This window comes from Budorcas taxicolor, chromosome X (assembly GCF_023091745.1).
Source record: "Budorcas taxicolor isolate Tak-1 chromosome X, Takin1.1, whole genome shotgun sequence".
Taxonomy (NCBI): Eukaryota; Metazoa; Chordata; class Mammalia; order Artiodactyla; family Bovidae; genus Budorcas; species Budorcas taxicolor.
In genome coordinates, this window is record NC_068935.1 from 109,496,625 (window position 1) to 109,509,560 (window position 12,936).

Sequence of the window (12,936 nt, forward strand, 5' to 3'; positions counted from 1 at the left end):
TCACCTTAAATTTCTCTGTATCGATGCAGATCCAGATTACCATTTAAATCCAAAGGTAAATAACACATGTACATACATTTATAATAACTTCAAGTAGGTCTTTATTTTTAAAAGAATGATGGCAATGAAGAGTCAATCACTAGACAGTCTTTGACTACTCAGAAAGAAAAGGCTACACACATTTTCTTAAGTCCAGAGGCCACAAATTAGATAACAATCTATTTCCTGTCAAAGAAAATGCAGTATATAAAGATAAATGAAACTTTACCTCAAATATTCAAACCAATAACAAAGCTGTTTATCTCACTAACTTAAAAGATATGTGAATAAAAGAAACAAAATACCATTATGAAATGAAGTTTACCACTTGAGGCAAAATTCGAAACAAGTAAAAAGTTACACAATGTGTTAAAGAATAACCTTTTCAACAGATAGTGGCTAATTTCAAAGACTGATCACCTGAGATGTTGTTCCTCTCCTTCTGCTGTCCCCCTCATTCCCTTCCACACACACCCCCCTCCTAGTTTTCAGGTTGTTCGTTTATTATTTTTCTTAATGTACTTTCTTCCTGGTGGAAGGCTTCTGGATCTAGACCTAGACGTGGTTGCTGAGGAAGATCTGGCCTCCGAGGAGGACTTGGTCCTTCCAGGAGAACTTGATCTCGAGGATGATGAAGAATTATCACAGGAGCGAGATGGACGCTTTGAACAGCTGAAGTGAGATCGGGCCTGAGATGGCGATCGGCTCCTGGTGCGGGACCTGCGGCAGCGACCAAGCTGTGGCTCTGGCATGCTTGACTCAGGGGCGGAGTTTCCTTGGTGCGGCCTTGGTGGAAATCTAGGAGGCGACCGTGGCGTGCCATCCGCACCCGCAGCTCACGGCCATCCAGCATGACCCCGTCTAGGGCGTCCATGGCCTGCTCGGCGTGGCGCTTGTCCTGGAAGCGGACGAAAGCAAAGCCGCGGGACTCTAGAGTGAAGCGGTCGCGGGGGATGTACACATCGCCGACGGGCCCATACTTCTCGAAGATGCGCCTCAGGGTGCGGTGTGAGATGCGGTTGGTCAGGTTGTCCACCTTGAGGGAGATCAAGTCGTCCACGTTGGGAGGAGGGCGGCTGTAACTCATGACCTTTGCGAGCTAAGCGGGGAGCCCCCGCAAACTGAATTCTGAGCTAGCTGCAGTCTGCGAAGGCTGCGAGGACGACGCAGGCTCTAAGTTTGCCTTGGCCTTGTTCAGCCTGAAGACTCTGCCTCTTTGCGTCAGTTGACTCAGCCGGTGGCTGCTTAGACACCCCCGAACGTTGAACGTTCGGTCCGCGCGGATTGTCTCCAGAGCTCAGACTGCTGGAGGAACAGCTCTGTACCAGTTTTCCGTTTTTTAAAGTGAAAGTTCATGACCATAACATCATTTTATGACTTTTCCTGTATATGTCTATACACCCAGTTTTAATTATAGGCAAAAGTATATGTATATAGATGTAATTATGTGACTAAGTATATGGCAGTGCTGATTCATGTATGATAAAACCATTTGTTTACTGTGAAGACAGAAACAAAGTTTCAAAACAGATCATGAAAAGATAGGTTGATTCAGTAACACTGACAAGCAGGAGACCATGAGAGCCACCTACAGGGTATGAGCGTCCTGTATCATGCATCGAACCTGGACTGGCGATTCGTTCCTTATACGATCTTATACATGTTTCAATGCCATTCTCCCAAATCATCCCACCCTTGCCCTCTCCCACAGAGTCCAAAAGACTATTCTATACATCTGTGTCTCTTTTGCTGTCTCGCATATAGGGTTATCATTACCATCTTTCTAAGTTCCATATATATGCAATAAAATACTGTATTGGTGTTTTTCTTTCTGGCTTACTTCACTCTATATAATAGGCTCCAGTTTCATCCACCTCATTAGAACTGATTCAATTGTATTCTTTTTAATGGCTGAGTAATACTCCATTGTGTATACGTACTACATCTTTCTCATCCATTTGTCTGCTGATGGACATCTAGGTTGCTTCCATGTCCTGGCTATTATAAACAGTGCTGCGATGACCATTGGGGTACATGTGTCTCTTTCAATTCTAGTTTCTTTCATGTGTATGCCCAGCAGTGGGATTGCTGGGTCGTATGGCAGTTCTATTTCCAGTTTTCTAATTTAACTTATATGCAGAGTACATCATGAGAAACGCTGGGCTGGAAGAAACACAATCTGGAATCAAGATTGCCGGGAGAAATATCAATAACCTCAGATATGCAGATGACACCACCCTTATGGCAGAAAGTGAAGAGGAGCTAAAAAGCCTCTTGATGAAAGTGAAAGAGGAGAGTGAAAAAGTTGGCTTAAAGCTCAACATTCAGAAAACGAAGATCGTGGCATCTGGTCCCATCACTTGATGGGAAATAGATGGGGAAACAGTGGAAACAGTGTCAGACTTTATTTTTTGGGGCTCCAAAATCACTGCAGATGGTGACGGCAGCCATGAAATTAAAAGACGGTTCTCCTTGGAAGGAAAGTTATGACCAACCTAGATAGTATGTTCAAAAGGAGAGACATTATTTTGCCGAATAAGGTCCGTCTTGTCAAGGCTATGGTTTTTCCTGTGGTCATGTATGGATGTGCGAGTTGGACTGTGAAGAAGGCTGAGCACCGAAGAATTGATGCATTTGAACTGTGGTGTTGGAGAAGACTCTTGAGAGTCCCTTGGACTGCAAGGAGATCCAACCAGTCCATTCTGAAGGAGATCAGCCCTGGGATTTCTTTGGAAGAAATGATGCTAAAGCTGAAGCTCCAGTACTTTGTCCACCTCATGCGAAGAGTTGACTCATTGGAAAAGACTCTGATGCTGAGAGGGATTGGGGGCAGGAGGAGAAGGGGACGACTGAGGATGAGATGGCTGGATGGCATCACGGACTCGATGGACGTGTCTGAGGGAGTGAACTCCAGGAGATGGTGATGGACAGGGAGCCTGGCGTGCTGTGATTCATGGGGTCGCAAAGAGTCGGACACGACTGAGTGACTGAACTGAACTGATCTTCTATCTCACTTATCCTATCTTCTGCCTCCGTTATTCTACTGTTGGTTACCTCCAGAGTGTTTTTGATATCATTTATTGCATTATTCATTATATATTGACTCTTTTTTTTTTTCCTAGGTCCTTGTGAAACCTTTCTTGCATCTTCTCAATCCTTGTCTCCAGGCTATTTATCTGTGATTCCATTTTGTTTTCAAGATTTTGGATCATTTTCACTATCATTATTTGGAATTCTTTATCAGGTAGGTTTCATATCTCTTCCTCTTTTGTTTGGTTTGGTGGCCATTTGTCCTGTTCCTTTACCTGCTGGGTATTCCTCTGCCTATTCATCTTGTTTATATTGCTGTGTTTGGGGTGGCCTTTCTGTATTCTGGCAGTTTGTGGAGTTCTCTTTATTGTGGAGTTTCCTCATTGTGGGTGGGGTTGGATGGGTGGCTTGTCAAGGTTTCCTGGTTAGGGAAGCTAGTGTCTGTGTTCTGGTGGGTGGAGCTGGATTTCTTCTCTCTGGAGTGCAATGAAGTGTCCAGTAATGAGTTATGAGATATCAATGGGTTTTGAGTGGCTTTGGGCAGCCTGTATATTGAAGCTCAGGGTTATGTTGCTGGGTTGCTGGAGAATTTGCGTGGTATGTCTTGCTCTGGAACTTGTTGGCCCTTGGGTGGTACTTGGTTTCAGTGTAGGTATGGAGGCATTTGATGAGCTCCTGTCAATTAATGTTCCCTGGAGTCAGGAGTTCTCTGGTGTTCTCAGGATTTGGACTTAAGCCTCCTGCTTCTGGTTTTCACTCTTATTTTTACAGTAGCCTCAAGACTTCTCCATCTATACAGCACCATTGATAAAACATCTAGGTTAAAGATAAAACGTTTCTCCACAGTGAAGGACACCCAGAGAAGTTCACAGAGTTACATGCAGAAGAGAAGAGGGAAGAGGGAGATAGAGGTGACCAGGATGAGATGAGGTGGACTCAAAAGAGGAGAGAGCAAGCTAGCCAGTAATCACTTCCTTATGTGCGCTCCACAGTCTGGACCGCTCAGAGATGTTCACGGAGTTATACAGAGAAGAGAAGAGGGAGGAAGGAGACAGAGGTGGCCAGGAGGATAAAGGAGGGAATCAAAAGGAGAGAGACAGATCCAGCCAGTAATCAGTTTCCTATGTGTTCTCCACCGTACAGAACACACAAAGAGATTCCCAAAGTTGGGTAGAGAAGAGAAGAGGAAGGAAGGAGATAGAGGTGACCCGGTGGAGAAAAGGGAGAGTCCAAAGGGGGAGAGAGCAGTCAAGCCAGTAATCTCACTCCCAAGTAAAAATGGGTACTGAAGATTGGGTTCTTAAAGGTACAAAATTGATAACAAATACCAAAAATCGAAGATTAAAAATCTAAAGTACAGGTTGGATTTTTGAAAATGCATTATTAAAGAAAAAACCAAAGTCACAAAAATTATAATATATATATATATATATATGAAGTTTGCTTTAAAAGATAGGGTCTCTCTCTCTTTTTTTGTAAAGTAATAGTAGGTTATAAAAATGAAAATTAAAGGAATAATGAAAGTGAAAGTGAAGTCACTCAATCGTGTCTGGCTGTTTGCGACCCCATGGACTGTAGCCTACCAGGCTCCTCCAGGCAATAGTACTGGAGTGGATTGCCATTTCCTTTTCCAGGGGATCTTCCCAACCCAGGGATCGAACCCGGGTCTCCCACATTGTAAACAGATACTTTACCATCTGAGCCACGAGGGAAGTCCTAAGGAGTTAAAAATTTTAAAAAAAAATTTAAAAAGTTAATGAATGATAGTAAAAATAGTAAAAATATATCTAGGAATTTCTATGATATTGTTCTGGACAGTGTGGGGTCAGTTCATTTTTGTATAGTTCCTTGATTCGGCTTATATTTCTCAAGATCTATAGGCCCCTTCCTATGTAGTCGGTGCTAACTACAGGGTTTTAATCTATTACACCTGTCACTTCCAAGGAGGTTCCCTCTGTTTTAGCTTCTGCTGTGTGCTGGCCTCTTCAGTGTCTAATTTCCACCCTGACACAAGGGGGCGGTGGTGGACACTTTTTTAGGCTCACTTGTTCAGTCGTGCTGTGGGGAGGGAGGGATGCTGCAAACAAATAACACTGGCATGTGCTCGCAGTGTCTCAAACACACTGGGTTTGCCACCACTCACGCGTGTGTACTTTCCCTGTCTACACTGCTTAGCCTCTGGGTTGCTCTGCCGGGAACTGTCTGAGGCTGGCCCTGGGTTGTATGCACTTCCCAGGTCTAAGCCACTCAGGTTCAGGTACTCGGGTAGTCCTCAAAGGTGCAGACTCGTTTGGGCCTGTGTTTTGTGCCCTTCCCAGGTCCAAGCAGCTCAGGTGACCAGGTGTTTGGTGAGCACGGTCACTGCGACTTATTGCTTCCCCTGTCCCTGCCGCTCAGTTTTCTGGGTGTACAACCAGTGCACCTTCTCAGGTGGGTGTTGACTGTCCAGAATCCCAAGAAGTCTTGGTTAGCAATGAAGCCTGCTTGCAGTTTGGTAGATAATTCCTCTCTGGGGCCGCGATTGCCCCCTTTCGGCTCTGGCTGCCCTCGCCTGCCTGTCTCTGGAGGGGGGTGGGCCTGTCTGCAGCTGGCTAGCTCTGCTCAGTCCTTTGTTCTGTGAGCGGGCCTGGCAGTGTCTTAGGTTGGGGCTTTTCACAAGGTAGCTATCCCACAGTCTGGTTTGCTATCTCAAGTTAGTTCCCTCAGATTGCCTTCGCGGCATTCAGGCCTGGTCCTTACTCTAAGCAATGCAGCCCGCGCCTCCCTGCCCAGCCCCTGCTTGCTAGTGGTGGATGCAGGCGTCTGCGCTGCTTCTCCACTGGGAGTTACCGTTGGGCATGGAACCTGTGGGTTTTATTTATTTTCCCTCCCAGTTATGTTGCCCTCTGTGGTTCCAAGGCTTGCCACAGACTCGGCAGTGAGAGTGTTTTCCTGGTGTTTGGAAACTTCTCTCTTTTTTAAGACTCCCTTCCTGGGATGGAGCTCTGTCCCTACCTCTTTTGTCTCTCTTTTTATCTTTTATATTTTTTCCTACCTTCTTTCCAAGACAATGGGCTGCTTTTCTGGGTGCCTGATGTCCTCTGCCGGCATTCAGCTGTTGTTTTGTGGAATTTACTCAGGGTTCAAATGTACTTTTGATGAATTTGTTGGGGAGAAAGTGGTCTCCCCATCCTATTCCTCTGCCATCTTAGGGCCACACCCGTTTTCTTAATAACTAACTATATATACTTTTTGATGGAGTAAGTTAATTTGATATGACTTGCATTAAAAAATGCTTTTAGAATTAATAATTATATTTCATCAGATTGTTGGCAAGGCATCTTTTCTCATGAATCATGTCTATTAGGCTCTAATAAATGAGCTTGACAGTAATGGGGTAGAAAATAATAGTTTATTAATTATTTCTCACCTTCAGTGAGCATTGTGTACTCTTTACAAGTGTCAAGGAGAAGGAAAATTTCCCCTTTATCCCTCTTGAGTTCTATTGGCTGGATTGATAAGAAAATTCGCATAAGGCAGATTAACAGGAGAAAAAGGAACACTTTAGTTCTTGTGCACAGAAGTCTCACAGAAATGGCATTTAAGAAGTAGCCAAAGCAGGCAACTTTTATACTCTTTAGGTAAACAGTAAATTTATGAGGGATTGACAGGGCAAAGAATTTAGGCTTTGGGTGCTTAATTAGTGAGGACTTTAAACAGTGTGGGCTTAAGATAGATAATTAAAGAAGTAACAAGGTTTGTGAATACAGGCTTCTCAGTCCGAACTCCCTCTCTCTGGTGATAAGAGTGTCCTTCAGCCTCTAGATGCAGGGAGAGATTCATTTCCTGCTTTCAGAGAGAGAAAGAGAAAGGTCTTAACTGTCCCTTTTGTATTGGCCGTTTCTTAAGTAAATGTAATTTAAAATAATCAATATGCTATTGAAGCATATGGGGCCCTGGGCCCCAACAAAAATCACTGCATCTTCTGCACGTTATTAATTCCTATGTATGTGCTCAGGTTATCCACTACTGCATAGCAAGCTACATCAAAGTTTAGTGGCTAAATTTTTTATCTTTATTTTATCTCATAATTCTAAGCCACTGAAATCCAGGCAATAGACTATAGAACTCATTTCTCCATTTTATCTGCTGAATTAGCTAGGGTGACTGGGATGGCTCTCTTGGAACTACTGGGTGTTAGCTGGTTCCCATCCCCCCCGCCCCAGCCCCTTTATCAGAGCCTCTCGGTGTAGTCTGGCAGATTTCTACTCTAGTTAGATTTCTTAGATAATGGTCAGATTTATAAGAGACCATAACAGAAGCATCAGTCCTCTTAAAGTCTAGGACCAGGCCAATATATAGTATCAGTTGTTCATCCTCCCATACCCTAGAAAAGATAGTCTCTCCTGTTCTTCACAGTCAAACACCCCTGGGCAACCCTTTTTCATATCTTTTTATAGAAGAGTGTTGAATTGTGGATTTACTTGTCTGAATCTTCTTTAATTGTGAGAAAATTGAGTACAGGGGCTGAATCTTACAATGCTGTATGTTCCCGTGCCACACACAAAATAATCAGCTGAAATATGGGTGTTCAATACATTTGTACATCAAATACATTCAATAATCAAAACTAAGAAATATGATTGGAAAAAATGTTAAGGAGTCTTTATAGGTGAGTAGAGAGGTAATTTTAGGAAAGAAATCATGATTTAAAATGTTTACAGTTCCTTTGAAGTAGTATATTTTGAGGCATGCTATAGAAGCAAAGCCAGTTCAAAACTTGAAAAAATTTGTGAAGTCTGTATTCACTAGTTCATCAGCTAAAATAAGCTAGTATCACTGAAGCTGCTCATCTTTTAAAATTTTGTCTTAAATGTAAACTTGTTGAAATATTTTTGAAACTAATTTTTATCTTTTCTATTCTCTTGGGATTAAACATGGTGATTTACCACTAAGAACTTCAAGATGCATTACTAAATTTGAGAGAGAGTATAGCTCAGACTTTGCATGGAGATGCATTTTAAAAGCACAATCACTCAAAAGTAATTTATAATGTGATTCAAATTTTAAGCATTACCCATAAAAAAAAAACATTGAAAATAATTTCATAAAAAATTGAACATTCTGAAAGTTCCATCCCCCTACTCAGTTTACTTGTACTTCACAATGGTGCAGAATTTCTAACGTAGAAATCCTCAATTATAGTCAGCGCTTTTTGGCTTTTCTATTTTTCTTTACAAACCCTCAATTATTTTCTTTTGAAGATAGTCTTCATGTCTTTTCTCCTAAGCATTTCAACTATATTTCAGAAAAGGAACAGATAGGATAAACTGGATCAGAAATAATGCAAGTTTGGGGACAAGTTTGGAAAGTGGAACCTCTCTAAATTAATTCTTTATCATGTCTAATAAAATATTTTGATGATTTTATGCCTTATTTTGGCCTTATCTACTGAATTATAACTTCATTGAAGACAGACTTTGGATCCTTTTGTAGCTTCCACCTTCATAGTCATGGAGAAAATGGCCAATTCACTGGGCATAATAAAGAATTGAGATCCTCCAAGGCCTTCCCATCCCTAATACTGGATATTTGGCAAACTAAGATTAAAGCTGGCCGTGTATTTAGTAAATAAAGTGTTTTCAGAACATAGCCAAGTCCATTGATTTAGTATTGTGCATGATTGCTTTCTATGGCAGAATTGATTAGTTGCCACAGAGATCATATGGCTGGCAAACCTAACTATTTACTATCTGGCCCTTAAAGAAAAGTTTAACATCCCTTGCCTTAGAAATCAAAATCCAAATATCCCAGCTTGTTTCAAAAGGTTTTTGTCATCTTCGTCCAGTATCTAATCCTTCCTTACCATTTTGAGGATAATCTCTACTTTGTGTGGTCTTTCTAATGAGAAGAACACAGCTCAGACCTGATTAAAACTTCTTAGCTAAAAGAGTGAATATGGAGCAAAATGCTGCAATGATTAGAGATGGTTAGAATTATTTCACAACAGTTATATTGGTAGTATCCTGTACCTGAGGTTCTCAGCTGGTGCTACAACTAAAGAATTCGCCAGACAATGCAGGAGACATAAGAGATTCAGGTTCAATCCTTGGTTCAGGAAGATCTCCTGGAGGAGCGTATGGCAACCCACTCCAGTATTCTTGCCTGGAGAATTCTATGGACCGAGGAACTTGGCGGGCTACAGTCCATAGGGTTGCAAAGAGTCAGAGATGACTGAGTGACTTAGCATGCACACATACATCCTGTACCTAGTCTGTAGCATTCTGACCAAATTGTTCCTGTTAAAGGAATGCTTTCTAACTTCCTATTCTGTGATCTGGCAAAATATTTTGTTTCTTCAACAACCCCATAGCAGTACTATGAGTGTCACCAAACCAAACTTGGGTCTACTTGCCTGTGTGCAGTAAAGTCAATCTACTGATACTGGGTTGTAATGAAAGAAAGTGCAACATTTATTGTAAGGCCCATAAAAAGAGTCTAGGACAGCTGGTGCTCAAAAAGCATCATGTCCCTGATGGGTTTCAGCAAAGCAGTTTTAAAGGCAAGATGAAGGAAAGAAGTTCCAGGGTATGTAATCAACTTGTGCATGATTCTCTGATTGATTAATGGTGAAGTAACAGTCCTTGTCACAGGGGTTACCATCATCAATCCTTTGGCTCCAGTATGCCTGGGGTCTATGTACTCATGGTCATGAAATAGTTAAAGTCTTCTGTTTGGTGGGAGTTTTAACATATGTAAAACAGCTCAGAAAGATACTGTCATCTAGGTACTTCAGAGAGCAGCTGAAGTAGAAGATATGGGGAAGGGGTCTGTCCTAGGAAGGCCCCCTAGGGTCCTCTTTAATTATATGCACCCTGATGTTCTTCCAAAATCCCCTTGAAGTTAAGGACAGACAGATTTGGTTTCCATTGTTTACTACCCAAAGCATCCTAACATATATATTTGGCATAAAAATACTCCATTAATTTCATACCTGCTTAGAGGTCTTGCTCAGGACTGTACACAACTCCAGTTTATGCCATTCACATTGACATCATCATTATGAATGGTATCCATTGGAGTTGTGCAGTGTCTAAACTTCATAGTTGTAAAAGGCTGCACTGCTTTGTATTGGCTCATTTTTTCAGCTCCTCTTCAGTTGTCTTACATCTGTGCTCTGCAAAAGAGTCAATTCTAACTACTTTTGTTATCCAGAGGAATCATGGTATTACTTGGTCTTTTTGTGATCACTTTGTTCTCAATGCCAAATGCAGACTCTTCAGTTTGTTCATCTGACAAATTCATATTTATTCTTTAATGCTCTTCTCAGATATCACCTTTACTATAAATCTTTCCTTGTCACATCTTTTTCCTGCCACTGACCCTAGGCATTCATAGTAAATATGTTTATCAGATGTAAACACAATACTTTGTATATATTTCTAATATCAATGCATTTCATGATGGTTTTATGTTAGTCTTCCATACTAACCTATGTGCTTTTTGAGCAAGCATATTTGTCTAATTGTGACCTAGTTGAGGAAAACCCTAGCACAGAGTAGATGCTTAAAGCACTATCTCTTTGTGGACTTTTTTGTGTATCCATTAATACTCATAATTCATTGAATGTACCAAATCATTTAATATTTAGAGCTTTCAGTCACACATTATCATATATATCCAGATGTAGCAATATTTACTTCTTTCTGTCAATTGGCAAGTAAAAAAAAAAAATCTCAGCATAGAAAGGGGAAACTTCGCTTGAAAGAAAAGGTCAGTGTGAGGGGAGTCTACTGCAATTGTTGGAGGAGAACTATTGCAGTAGGGAGAATGCCGTAACCTTAAGATCTGCAAGCCTCTCAAGGTTAATCCAAAGTGACTTTTCTTCTGTTGAGAGGAAGTAGCAAGGGTATCAAGGGTAGGGAGTGGGAAAATGGGATAAAAGAGTAGCTTGATTAAATAGTAGATCAGAGAATATTTTACCCTAAAGTCAGCCTATTCTAGTCATAGTTCTGGAATCAGGAGGGAGTGAAACTTTAATGTTTGACTAATAAGCAGTTTGTTCCAATAAGAATAAACACTTCAGCTGATAATTTATGAGACAAAAAAATGGCAATTGGGAATATCTTTGTCTGTCCCTGTCATAGGTAAGCAAGAGGAGGCATCTGTGAGTCTTATTTAAGTCATATGGGGAAGGATCGTGCTTGTGCTCATGCCCAGCAGTGTCTGACTCTTTGTGATCGCATGGACTGTAGCCCACCAGGCTCCTCTGTCCATGGGATTTCCCAGGTAAGAATACTGGAGTATATTGCCATTTCCTCCTCCAGGGGATCTTCCAAGACCCAGTGACCCAGCGATTGAACCACTGAGCCACCTGGGAAGCCCATGGGGAAGGGTGGTTCTTACCAATAAACTGTTTTCTACAACACAAAAGGCAGAGAGATACCTTAACTTTTGCTGTTTTCCAGGATTGGAGGGCTTGGGTAAAATTCAACATTGTCACTAATAATAGTTTTCAGTGTTGAAGGAGAAAAGCAGACTTTCTTTTCCAGTAGTCATCACACTGCCAGTAAATGTATCCACTTGTTAAATTTAGTTGCCTTTTATCTTAGAGAGTTTCCCCTGGGAAATTTTTACAAAGAACCAAATATTACTCTCCTACCTAAACCAAGAATGTGGACTAAGTATCAGAGACTTATCGGATTTCTTTCAAGCTAAAGTCACCTTCATTCACTTGATAAGACTATAGAGGGCATAGTTATACTGGAACAAAGCTTGAGTGAAAGACAGAACTTTATTAAACAAAAAACACCTGCTAAGACCCAAATGTGTGCTGTCAGTGATTCATATCTGCCTTTCAGAACAAAGATTTTTTAAAATATCTTTTTAAAAGAGGATTTTCTTATTTGTGACTTGCTTTCTCTTTAATTGATCCAAACTGCATTTCATGTGGGAAAAATGTGTTTGAAGAGACAGAATTATAAATGAGTTCAGCATTATTGTTATAGTCTGCATATTAAAATATTACTGTAAGCTAAGGCAAGGAAGTCAAAGATAGTAGATTAAGAGAAAACTGCTGGGGAAATGAACAAGCAGTATTAAAAATAAATGATAGGGTACTATTATTCTATTGGAAGTAGCATATAGTAGTGGAACATCTAAGGAATTAGGCTATTGGTAAGCTATTTGAAGTATAGATTTTTTTCAAAACTAAGTACAGTTTTCTCTAATCATCAGCTAATTTGTGGTGTCAAAATCCTTTAGTGTCCTTGATGTAGTTACCACCAAAATAAAGCATGCCCTTCTTCCTAATGGTCTACTCCTCACCTTCCTTGTACTCTGATAGGTGTAAAACAAGTGGCATACATGCACTGTTCATGTTTTTTTTTTCCATCCTGCTTTCATCCCACATTCCACCAAGATGTTTTCAAGATCAATAATGGCTTTATAATTTCCAAATTCAAAGGTTTTTCTTCTGTCTCATTTACTTTAGAATGTCCATTGCTTTTGATTTTTTGCTGCTTACAGTTGACTTTTCCCTTGAACTGTGTTGACTGTATGCTACCTGTTACTCTTTTTATAGATTTGACAAATGAGTTTGTTACTTTGAGTGCTTCTTTTTAATTCTTCCCATTCCATTATTTTGGGAATTTACCATACTTCTGTATTTTGTGTGCTGGTTCTCCTCTGTCTATTTATTCAATTTTATGGTTTCAACTAAAACCTGCCATTGGATTGGATATTACCTCAGTGGGGAAGGGTATCTATGTAGTTTACTCTCAATGAAGTGCTAAGCTTTATATTGCTAATTGCCTTCTGAATATTCACAAATGGATGTCTTGCTATTCCTTCTAAGATAGCTATTCAAAATCATTTTTCTTTCCAAAC

General features: G+C 40.8%; 1 pseudogene; it reads right to left on the reverse strand.

Moving 5' to 3' along the window:
• Positions 1–527: 527 nt before the first annotated feature.
• On the reverse strand, positions 528–1,126 carry LOC128069616 (serine/arginine-rich splicing factor 2-like; annotated as a pseudogene).
• Positions 1,127–12,936: the final 11,810 nt, after the last annotated feature.